Source organism: Choloepus didactylus, chromosome 11 (genome assembly GCF_015220235.1).
Source record: "Choloepus didactylus isolate mChoDid1 chromosome 11, mChoDid1.pri, whole genome shotgun sequence".
Taxonomy (NCBI): domain Eukaryota; kingdom Metazoa; phylum Chordata; class Mammalia; order Pilosa; family Megalonychidae; genus Choloepus; species Choloepus didactylus.
The window spans coordinates 39,969,549-39,981,842 of NC_051317.1; positions in this window are offsets into that span (position 1 = coordinate 39,969,549).

Consider the following 12,294-nt stretch of genomic DNA (forward strand, 5'->3'; position numbering starts at 1 on the left):
ACAGTTTCATTACTCCAAAAAAATACAAATAAGAATAAAAGTAAAAAAGAACACCCAAAACATCTCATTCCCCGATACCCCACCCTCCATTATTCATTTAATTTTTCCCCCCATTTTTCCACTCATCTGTCCGTACACTGGATAAAGGGAGTGTGAGCCACAAGGTTTCCACAATCACACAGTCATACCATATAAACTATATAGTTACACACTCGTCTTCAACAACCAAGGCTACTGGGTTGCAGTTCAACAGTTTCAGGTATTTCCTTCTGGCTATTCTAATATACTAAAAAGGGATATTTATATAATGCATAAGAATAGCCTCCAGAATGACCTCTTGACTCCATTTGAAATCTCTCAGACACTGAAGCTTTATTTTGATTCATTTCTCTTCCCCCTTTTGGTCGAGAAGGCTTTCTCAATCCCACGATGCCAGGGCTTTCTCAATCCCACGATGCCAGGTCCAGGCTCATCCCCGGGAGTCATGTTCCACGTTGCCAGGGAGATTTATACCCCTGGGAATCATGTCCCACAGACCAGGGAGGGCAGTGAGTTCACCTGCCAAGTTGGCTTAGAGAGAGAGAGGCTACATCTGAGCAACAAAAAAGATTCTCTGGGGGAGAGTCTTAGGCACAATTATAAGTAGGCTTAAGCAAACTAATTTTTGATCATCTTTATTTTGGAAGTACTTGGCTACACTTTTGAATTTCAATAAATACAAAATAATTTTTAAAATCTTACTAATGACATACTGCTTCAAAGTCATCACAACCCCCTGTTGAGTGACTCACTAAACGACATGTTTGGTGCCAATGTTTTCCCACATTTTCATATTGCTTCTCCTCTAAATAAAATGGGGGATGTTAAATGCTGCAGTGTATGAAAATAGCAGTTAGATTCTTTTTTGCACTGAGGCTTAATCAGTATTCCATAATTGGTAAGCCAGATGTCCAACAGTGCTTTGTGCTCACTGCTGCTTTGTTCTCTGATTATAATGAGATCAGATGAAGTGGCTTTTCCTTACCTTGACAGCCGCACACAACAGGAGTTCTTAACTGATCTCTGCCGTTGCCGTTTAGTCGAGGCTATTAGAAGCCACACCCCCGACCATATTGCTGTGACCAGGTGGCCACGGACTTTCTGTTCACAAGGAGCTGGGATGACAGCCCACAGCGGCCTCTGTGGCCGATTCAGTGGAATCGCTGCTCGGAATCCTGGCTCTGATCGAGCCGGCCAGGGTACCCGTGTGGCAGTAACCCTGGACCTCCTCACCTCCTGTCATCATTTTCACATCAACCCAGGACTTAAAGGAAGAACTTTCATGGAGATTGACAGTCACAGGACATATAAACCCATTGGGCTTATCCTTAGCTGTGTGTGGGGTGGTATGGAATGGGGCAAGAATTCTTTAAATAAAAGGGTCAAAACCAAATTGTGAGAAAAGGATATTTCAAGTCAATGAAAGTAAAGAGAAAACATTGAAATAGTTGCTCTATTTTGAGATGTCAAAACAGAAAGCTCATAGGTAGGAGGTATTGGGTATTTTTTTGTTTTGTTTTGAATTTTTTGTTCAGTTATGTAATGAATGTAACAAAATAGTTAGCCAGAAGGAATGTCATATAAATTAGCACAACTTTTAAATGCCAACAATAAATTAGAGATGCACTTCCTGTGTGTTGCCAAGACTGAAATCTTGGCAATTATGAGAGAACTAGAGTAAAAAGGAAAACAGTTGCCATTGTCCTTTTCTGATTTTAGAATGTTTCTCTTAAATTTTGGCCTTGTGTGTCTATAAGGAGGGCTTATACAAAGAGTTAAGTAGTACAAGCTGACTTTTTCTGTAGGAGGCAAATTTAATTCCCCACCCCCCAAAGGTGGGTTTCTTTTATTTTTCACACTATCGTTATATCACACCCTTCTAATCTCAGTATTTGCTCCAGGGCTTAAAAGATCCTCAGTGGAGAAGTCCAATTCAAGGGAGGGTGGGTGAGCAGATGGATTGGGCAAAACATGTTGGACTTTATCTTCAGAGTAGGGGTGAAAGAATGGCAGGTGAATTCTGGCTTCATCCTGGGGCCGCTGTCAAGGTCACCAGATTAACCATGATAATTCAGGGCCATCCTGGTGACTTGAGTTTCTTGGGTGGGGCCTCCATGGTCTTGAACCAGAGCTGTACTACCCACGGGGAAACAAGGTGAAAACCCAGACCCGTCGCTAGCTTGTCGGGATCCCTAGAAGGAACTGGGGTAGATCGGCCCAGCCTCCAGGAGAGAAGGCGAACAGGCCAGGTAGCATTCACCGTCATTTTTCCAAGGATCTTCCTACAAATTCATTTTGGCTGGAAAGGTTTATGTTCTTGTCCTGAATCACATGATTTTCTCATGTTTTAGTGGGACCAAAGGAAGATGTTTTAATTCTGTCCAAGCTGGTCTTGGAGAGGAAAAAAATCTAACTTTTCTGAATACCCTGAAAATATTGAGAATTTTGTAACAGAGAAGGTAAATGTTTCTAAATTGACAACGTGATATGAGAAAATTTATACAAAATATCAATAGCAGGATTACTAAGTCCAGAATTAGCATCAGTTTTCTCTTAAATAGAAAGTTCCTAAAGCTGTGTGATTCAGTTTACAAGAATATATTTCACACTGCTTAATAAGGCTAGTTACTGTGTGTGCTGATTTAGATGTATTATGTCCCCCAAAACACCATGTTCTTTAATGCAGTCTTCTGGGGGCAGATGTATTGATTGGGTTGGAATCCTTTGAGTGTTTCCATGGAGATGTGACTCAATCAACTGTTGAAAAACCATTTGATTAAATTATTTCCATGGAGATATGGACCCTGCCCATTCAGGGTGGGTCTTGATTTAATCACTGGTGCCCTATAAAAGAGCTCTCAAACAGAAGGCCCTCAGAGCAGCTGAGGGAGACATTTTGGAGACAGCTGTTGAAAGCTGATCTTTGCTGACACTTTGGAGATGCTAGCCCAGTATTTGCTCCGGAGAAGCTAAGAGAGGACAAAACGCCCCAAGGACAACATTTTTTAAGAATGCACAGGAGAGGAGAGAGGAGCTGAAACACCTGGGATCAGCAGATGCCAGCCATGTGCCTTTCTAGCTAACAGAGGTTTTCCGAATGCTATTGGCCCTCCTTTGGTGAAGGTATACTCATGTTGATGCCTTAATTAGGACATTTTCATGGCCTTCAGACTGTAAATTTGTAACCAAATAAACCCCCTTTATAAAAGCCTATCCATTTCTGGTATTTTGCATAATGGCAGCATTAGCAAATCAAACACTGTGTAAAGAAATTATATACACACACACACACACACGTGTGTGTGTGTGTGTGTATAATATTCACGTCCATGGATCTAAAATTTAAATTGCCTTTGATTGGATTATTTGTCATCAGCTAAGTATTGTTCACCTTAAGTATTTATTGATCATACTTAGCTATACTTTTCTATGTAGGAGTTCAGTTTCCTTCAAGTCCTACTTTTGTCCATGACACCTGTTTCAAAGCAACTCACAAAGTTAAGTGGGTCCAAATTACAGAATTGCCTCCAAAGTATTTGTTCAGAATAGTTAGGACTTGCCTTAATACACGTTTGCTTTAATCCTGTCACACTCCTTTAGGCTAAGACAATTGAAGTTTTTCTTGGTTATATTTATTGCTGATATCAACATGATTCTTAAGTGAATGGAAAAATCACTTGCATATTCAGCAGCCCCTCGACTGAAGTGCTCTGAGAGCCTCTGGAGGTGGACACCATGTCTCTGCGCTTGAAGGTCTTAAAATGTGTTTGAGGAAACAAGACCTCTGGGTGCAAAGAGCTGACAGTGCAGTTCAAGAGCCAGCAAAGATAAGCGCTGGGTGACGGGACTGTCTGAAGAATTTTAAAAGTTACGTTAGCTGGTGTCTCTAAAAAGTCAGCTTCCTGTGTATAATTTAATTGATCTGTTCAGTCCATATATTCATGTTGTCAGGTCTGGAATTGTTATTTAAGTCATTGTGCTGCCACCAGTGAGTGAGTGTTACTTCTTAGTAATGATTCTTGGAAAGTTTAGTCAGAGAATTTCCTAACATAAAAACAACGCTTGCTTTAAGTGTTTTCATCTTACCCTAGATGCCTTGTAAAATCCATTTCTGTACAAGTAGTTGATTTAAAATAGGGATTTCTAAGAAGTGTTCTTGAAGTAGAGAAATGTTTTTTTCTGCTGAAATAATATATTTTACAAAGAATATTTTCTTGTTCCTAATGAATAAAAACTCAGAACACATAAGTAGTGGTTGGTAGTTAAAACTTACTATCAGCATAGCATCTCCACATTTTGTTTTTCTCACCCATAAGTGTGGGAGGGTGGAATGGCATACCATCAGTAATGCTCAGATGCTTTAGACAGTGTATAACTTGACTCCATTGTGCCTTATCATACATCAGCAGATTTATTAGGGCAAATACAGAAGCCTGAGGCTTTCCTGGCCCTATTTCTTGTTATCACAGCCATCCCTGAAGACAAAATCTGGGAAGCAACTGGGGAACTACTTGAAGTATTTCTGAAGTCTCTGACTTTTTCCTCTGCTCAGCGTGCACACTGACTTCCTTTGTGTTCCGGGCTTTTCATGGAAAGGACCTCAGGGGCGAGGTGAAGAGAAACATGGGGTGCAAACTGAGTTATGACTAGGGTGGAGACCTGAGAAGCTGCTTGAGTGTTCTGGAAATTTCAGAGAAAATATATGATTCCAAGTAGATACATTTACAACTCTCTTAAAAAAAGAGCAGATGGAAGGGGGTGCATGGCAAAAAGATGTTTGTTATAAAATATTGGTATCACTGTAGCTAAGAATGACAAATATTCATATCTCTTTTATCAGATACTCCCTTTATAGTTAAACATGCTGGAGAGATGAAAAGAAAAACTTGGCATTGGTATATATTTGATCTTTGCTTAATTCATTAATCATCAACTGGTAAATGAGTAAACTTAATTTTTCCATTTGCTTTATATTTCACAAAGTAGTAATGGAATGTTTCAATATGCTTGTAAGACTAGTTATATTTGTAACTGCATTTTTGTACCGTCTATCTTTGTACCAATATAAGTGTGAGCAAACTGACAAGATACTCTGTACGATTCAGGAAAAGGTGATAGCACAGGATTCTCTTTTTAGAGCATGAAGTAAAGTGGCTTTTTAAAAATTTTGGTAGAGCAGGGCTTTTCCAACTATACCTGGTGAAGGACAAGTTTTTTAACTTTTCTGATCCTTTGAAGACTGATTCTTTTGTGAAATACAATGGAAATATTTCAGAAAGGTCAAATTGCTATAAAAGTTTCTCAGGGTTCATTCTCAATTTCTCTACCTGTGGACAGGTCACAAAGAGTTTGCAACATGGCATTGGTCTGAGAACATTTTTAAGTATCAGGCAAAAATCAACAGATTCAGATGTTATTTATACACGGTTCTCACCTAGATGTTTGAGATTTTGCCCAGAAGAGGAGGGCAGTGTTTTTTGTTTTTGTTTTTGGTTTTTGTTTTTGTTTTGGTTTGTTGTTGTTGTTGTTTGTGGTTATTTGGTCCAACCATGGCCACCTGTAGGACACAGTATCAGACCAGGGAGGCGAATGGGGACTGGAATCTGCTCTCTAAGCCCTGGGATCTTGAGGGAGGGGTCTCGAATGCCCCAGGAGGGATGTCTACCAACCAAGGCTCACTTTTCTGGTCTAGCCCTGCACCAGTGGGGGTAACTTCCTAATTTCCATAAGGGCCTGTTTAGCAGGGGATCCTCAGATCAGCCAGCAGATACAGATGTGCACATTTGCAGTAAGACGGGACTTTGGAGAAGGCTTCTGAAGGAGACAAAGAATCTACAGTGTGAGTCTTTTACCTGGAAATTTCTTTTTATTGATCTAAGACTTCAAGAGAGCAAGTTTTTAAATATAGTCCAGGGAGAGAAGCTTCCTGAAGTTTGTAATACCCTGAACCATTCATCAAGGCAGCATGCCTTATGAAATGGCCACAAAAGGCATTAGAGTCAACCCATGACTTCCATCTCTGTATTTTCATTGTGAATGACAAATGTCTGTGAGCTTAAGTCTGCTTTATGAGTAGTATGAAATCTTGCCTGAGCCTAGGTCAGTCCTGCTAGAAATGCAAGAAATAGGGACTTCTCATGCACTTTGAGTTCTGCTCAAGCCCTTTTGGGTGGGAGGCCAGAATTTAGGAGAGTGGGGGAGGGCGGCCCGCAGACCTGGGACCCGGGAAGTCTCGCATGGTCCATGTGCTCTCTTCGCTCAAGACTTCTTTGCCTCGCTCTATGCATGTTCTCTCTTGCCCTGCCTCCCTCTCTCTTTCTTTGTGGCTTTCCCTGTCTCTCTCCATCTCTATCCCCACCTTTCACTACTTAGCCAATTCCTTGCCTCTTTCTCTGGCGCTTAAGGCAGTACTACCACGGAAAGAAGTTGCATTCACCAGTCCACATTCCTGAGAAGCAGGATCTGATGGGCTCAGCGTTGTATGCCACCCTTGAACCCTGTGTCCATCACAGATGATGCCAGCCGTGGGCGAGGGGAACCTGCAGCCCGGAGTCAGCGTTTCTGGGAAGCGGACAGGATCAGGAAGTAGCTCAAATCCTATCGAATACCCTTGGGGATATTCATAGTTCAGGGGCACACGAGTTACCTTCAGGGTTGGCAGGAGAATCTGGCTCAGATCAGCACGTAATTAAAGTCAGTATCCATCCAGTTAGCATCCTCGCTGATAGAAATGTTAATTGGTTCATTTGAGAGTAATGAAGACAAATGCTGGGTGTCATGAAAGTGTTAGGGCAGTGGTCACACAGGTGCCCTGGTGAAGTAGTGTTCCAGTGGTCAGGGTGGAAGAGAAAAAGGGAAAAAAAAGTTATAGTTGCCCAGCATAATTCCCTTCACGGGCAGATTTGTAGTTGTTCTGTATAAATAACTGAAAAGATATATATGTGCTATTTTTAAAATGCTGATAAAAGCCGGGTGAGCTTAACTGCAGTGTTCTGATATAAAATACATTGTAGTTCTCTTTTGTCCTCTAAACCTTATCTGGGTACATTTTCAGCCACACTTTCACCCTGCAGCTGGGCAGCTCTGTTTGCAAAGTGTTTTGGCTCCAGTGCTTGATTTTCAGGTTGCATATGTTGGATTTGTCATTGTCTGCTTCCTCCAGGTTCCATGACGACTTCCTGAATTTGTTGTTCTCTTTGTGCCATAGGTAGTAAATTCTTACCCGGCAGTAGGAAATTGACTTCTGAACTCTGAAGCGTAAACACGAAGTTCAAATCTGATTGTTTGGAAACTTGAGCACAGAATTCCCAACAGTCTATCACTGGCCAGTTTTATGTTAACTGTAATTAGATACTGTTTTCCCCATGCCTGTTATTTCTTCTTCAGGATATTGTATTAAGACAAGCTTGGGGACAGGGAAGAGAGCAGATTCCCAGACTCTGAGAAAGGTAGAGCTGGTCCTTGTCCTTGTTGATGTCAGTTCTCAGACACCGAGCTACTGGGACGTGGGTGTCTCTAAGCTACCTCTGTTTTTCTGTTCCCTGCATATTCTGTAAACTGGTAGGTGGAGCCAGAGGCTTGATCATAGGCAGGTTCAGTTTCTTGGAGAAAACTACATTTTGTGTATTGAATACAAACTATATTTGCGTATTGAATTCTTCCATCAGGAAGCACAAATGCCGTTTTAATTAGGTGGTGAATTGATGATGGCATGTGCTCAACATAGTGAAGCAAATAGCACCAAGTTCACAATGAGTTCAGGCCTCACAGTTATTGGGTGTCCTATGGTCAGACTTTACCAAAGCCCGATAGGAGAATGGTAATCAGAAGAGGAAGGCATGACTGGTTCCCAACCCTAAGTGTCTGCATTGCGATTCTCCTATCGGTTCTTGTTTGAAGCTTCACAGAGCATCCCATCTGCCACAGGTGGTTTGAGCAGCTTTGCATCTTCTGGGTCTTGAGGCCCGAGTGGCAGGATGGCTTATGCTTCAGCCTAGCTGTATTGCAGAGCCTCCTCTTGCTCCAAGACCCACTTAAAACCAGTGTGTTCTTGATTACTCAGGCAACAGTCAGAACAGCAAACCCAGTGTTCACTAAAGCCACCAGCTTGGCTCACACCTTAGAAATTCCCCTATAGTCCCAAGACCCCAGACCCTTAGACATCACAGTAGAAGACTCTGAACTTTTATGGATTTATTTACCACCTCTTTATATGTAAGATATGATGGATTGAAACTGGTCACAAATTCTTTACTGTTTCTTCCATCAAGACATAGAATCTATTGTTCCCATCCCTTGAACCTGGTTGGCCTAGTGACTCGATTTGGAGCAAGAGAAATGCAGCCGTCGTGCTGTGAGATCTCCAAGCAAGGCCTCAAGACTGAGGCCATCTTAAACCATTAATACATTTCAGCCGCCATCTGACTGCAATCATATGAGTGAGCCCAGGTGAGATCAGCAAAAGAACTCCCCAGTTAACCCACAGAACTGTGAGAAATAATAATTTGTTGTTTTAAGCTAGTAAGTTTTGGGGTGTTTGTTAAGAATCAATGAACTGAAACTGCAATTGGTATCTAGAAGTGGTACACCAAGCTAGCAAAAACCTGAAGAATGTGGCATTCGTTCCCTGATCTAATGAATGAGGCTACTATGTTAGGAATGACCAAGTTGAAACCTATGGACCAGCCTCCATTTACCAAAATATTACATGAAGAGTCTTTAGAGCTATTTATATATCATTCCTAGTAGAGTTGCAGAGATCGGGGCTGCCTTCAAAGACTTGAAACTGGCAGGAGTGGTGATTTTTATCATATCCTCATTTAACTCATCTGTTTGACCTATAATAAGAAGCAAAGAACCTTGGCAAATGATGGTAGATCATTGTAAAATCTGGAGAGAGTCCAACTGCAGCTGTTGTTCCAGGTGTGTTTTTGTTTTTGTTTTTGTTTTTTTTTTGCTATATGAAACAGCACAGTCCCTGGCCCCTGGCAGATGGCTATTGATCTGGCAAATGCATTTGTCACTGTACTGATTAGTAAAGCTCTCCAGGAGCAGCTTGCTTCATCTAGCAGGAAGAGCAGTACTTATGTCAATTCTCTGGCTCCCCATAATAATAGAGTCCCTGGAGACTTTGATCATCAATCCATCTCAAGAACATCATGCTGGTCCACTGGATTGCTGGCATCATACCAACTGGGCCTGGCGAGCAAGCAGTAGCCTTGGTAAGACACCTGCATACCACGGAATGAGAGAGAAAACCTGTTAAAATCCAAAGGTCTGTCAGCCACATCAGTGAATTGCTTTATTATGCCAGAATATCCCCTCTAAAGTGAGAGACAAATTGCTGCACCTTCACTACTATAATTAATAGAAGGGCACATACTAAAGGTGAGAATCTTTGGATTTTAGAGGCAACAAATACACTGTTTTGAGTGTGCCGCTCCAATCCATTTACTACGAATATGTCTGGCTGCTAGTTTCCACTGGGGCCCAGAGCAAGACAAGCCTTGGAAACTGGTTCAGGCTGCTGTGCATTTGCGATTCGTCTATCTTACTGTGTATCTGTAGTCCATTCATTTCTATTGCTGAGTAGTTGTCTGTTGTATGAACAAACTACAGTCTACCCATTCACTAACTGAATGACATTTAGGTTTCCATTTTTGGTGATTAGGGATAAAGGTGCTATAAATATTCTTGCACAAGATTTTATGTAAATGTAAGCTTTCAGTTTTCTTGGGTAAATATCTAGGAATGAAATTGCTAGAGCATAGGGTAGATATATTTTTAACTTTATAAGAAACTGTCAAACTGCTTTTTTAAAGTAGCTATGCCATTTTGCAGTCACCCCACCCCAAGCCATAGATGAAAATTCTAGTTACTCCAAAACTTGTCAGCACTTGATCGTGTCAGTTTTTAAAAAGTCACTCTGATAGGTGTGTAATGGTATAGTATCTGCTTAAATCATTTGCCCCCATTTTTAATTGGATTATTAGTTTTCTTATTGAGTTTTTAGAGATATTTATATATTCCAGATACAAGTTCTTTATCAGCTATGTATTTTGAAAATATTTTCTCATAATTGTCTTTATTATTAAAGAAGAAAGAATTACAAATGAAAAAAAAAAAAACCACAGGTATGAAAGTTATTTTTAAAATATTAACAATAATAATAAATGCAACTTTATGACAACACAATTTGCAAACCTGTAATAGAAAATTTTGAAGGCACCAACTACTGTAATATAGAACAGAAAGGTGTTTAAACATCTACCATTTAAAAAAGAGGTATCAGGCAAAGAGGTGTAACAGCTGAATTATGAATAACCTTTAGATAATAGGAAATTCCAGTGCTATATTAACAGATAGAAAATATCCATCTAAAATGTTTACTATGTATCATTTAAGGATATAGATGCAGGCATTCTGCAGACAACTCTGGCAAAATGAATTCAGCAATGTATCACTGCGAACAAGTAGTGCGAACAGTGAGAGCAAATCTACCAACATAATTCATTATAGCAACACATGAAAGGAGCAAAATGTGATGGTTATGTTAATAGATGCTGAAAGGCGTTTGATGAAATTCAATAGCCAGGCCTAGTAAAACTTGGCTTTGAATGAGTTGCTGGATTTTAAATTTGGGACTGAGTGGAGGTCAGGTGAGAACAATGGGGAACTGGGGCCATAATGCATGAGAAAAGAGAGCGTTACTCACGGGTCCCAGAGAGAGAGGATGCTGTGAGGGGCCGATGGGAAGTCCCACTGTCTCCTGGGTCTCAACCAACGGGTGGGGAGCAGAGTGAGAGGGACTGTGGGTTTGTGTCTTAAATGGTCCAGGGTGGAGGTTAGTAGATTTCCCTCAAGAGCCAAGGGATGGTTAGTTTAAAGAAAAGGCACACAAACAGGTGAAGGGATGGGTGTCTGACGGCGGTGGGGGTGGTGAGCTTATCATTTACGGCCAACTGTGGGTTTTGTGTGAGGCGTGTAGGTGGTACCTGCTGATGCAGATTTGGGGTGGGGGGTGGGGAGTTATGCCCCAGGGCTGGAAACTTCTTTTAATAAACGAGGCCAAAAGTCAGTATTGAGGCAAGTGGCTTAGCCAAAGTAAGATAGGTGCCAAGGCAGCACACAAAAATTTTGATAGCTAAACCAAATTCTAAGACAAGAGAAGGAGCACGTGTGGTACCAAATGCCAACAATTAACCTTTAAAATGATTTCCATTAAAATCAGGAACAAATATGAGATGTGTGCTATTCCCTTTGTTATAAAACATGCTTTGGAAATTCTATTCTTTCCCATACGATATTGATTTGATTGCAGCAGTTTACCAAATATTGAAACATACTCTAAAGCTGCTGTTTTTATAGGAATACACAAGTTGAGAAGTGAAACAAAAAGAATCTAGGGTTAGATATTAGTTACAATAGGTGTGGTAGATTATGAACCCCAGAAAAAAACATGTTCTTATTCTTAAACCACATTCCTGTGGGTGTGAACTCATTGTAAATAGGATCTTTAGAAGATGTTATTTTTGGTTAAGGTGTGGACAGCTGAATCAGGATGGGTCTTAATCCTCTGGAGGTCTTATGAAGAGAGAGCCATGGGAAGGAGCTGGAAGTCAAAAGTCAACAGAAGCTGGAGGAGAAGAGAGGACATCACCATGTGATGGGAAGGCCAAGGAACCCAAGGATTGCTGGCAGGCCAGAACACTACCAACCCCAGGAGGCAGCAAGCCTTCTAGTCTCTCAAACCATGAGCCAATAAATTCCTGTTGTTAAGCCAACCCATCATGTGGTACTTGTCTTTGCAGCCTGGAAACTACAACAATAGGCATTTGGTAAATGACAGGAGGGAAGTGAAAGATTGGGAAAAAATATTTACCATATACATAACAGATAAAGGATTAATATCTATATACACAAGAAGAGTCTACAAATTGAAAAGCGAAAGACTTATATCCCAATAGGTAAATAGGTAAGGGTATAATTATGCAATTCACAGAAGAGCAAATCCAAACGGCCAATGAACATAGAAAAAGATGCTCAATGCCACTAATTGCCAGGTAATTAAAGATCCAAGTGACAAGGTGATGCCCTTCTCATCCATCATGTTGACATTGCTGGTAGGATGCCAGGGAAAACCTGGGTGTTCTCTGTTGTGGTAGAAAATGTGAATTGCTACAGCCTTATGAGAAAGCAAACTGGCAAGTCTGTTGAAATTAAAAATGCACATTCCTTTCCAGCCCAAGGCCTGCT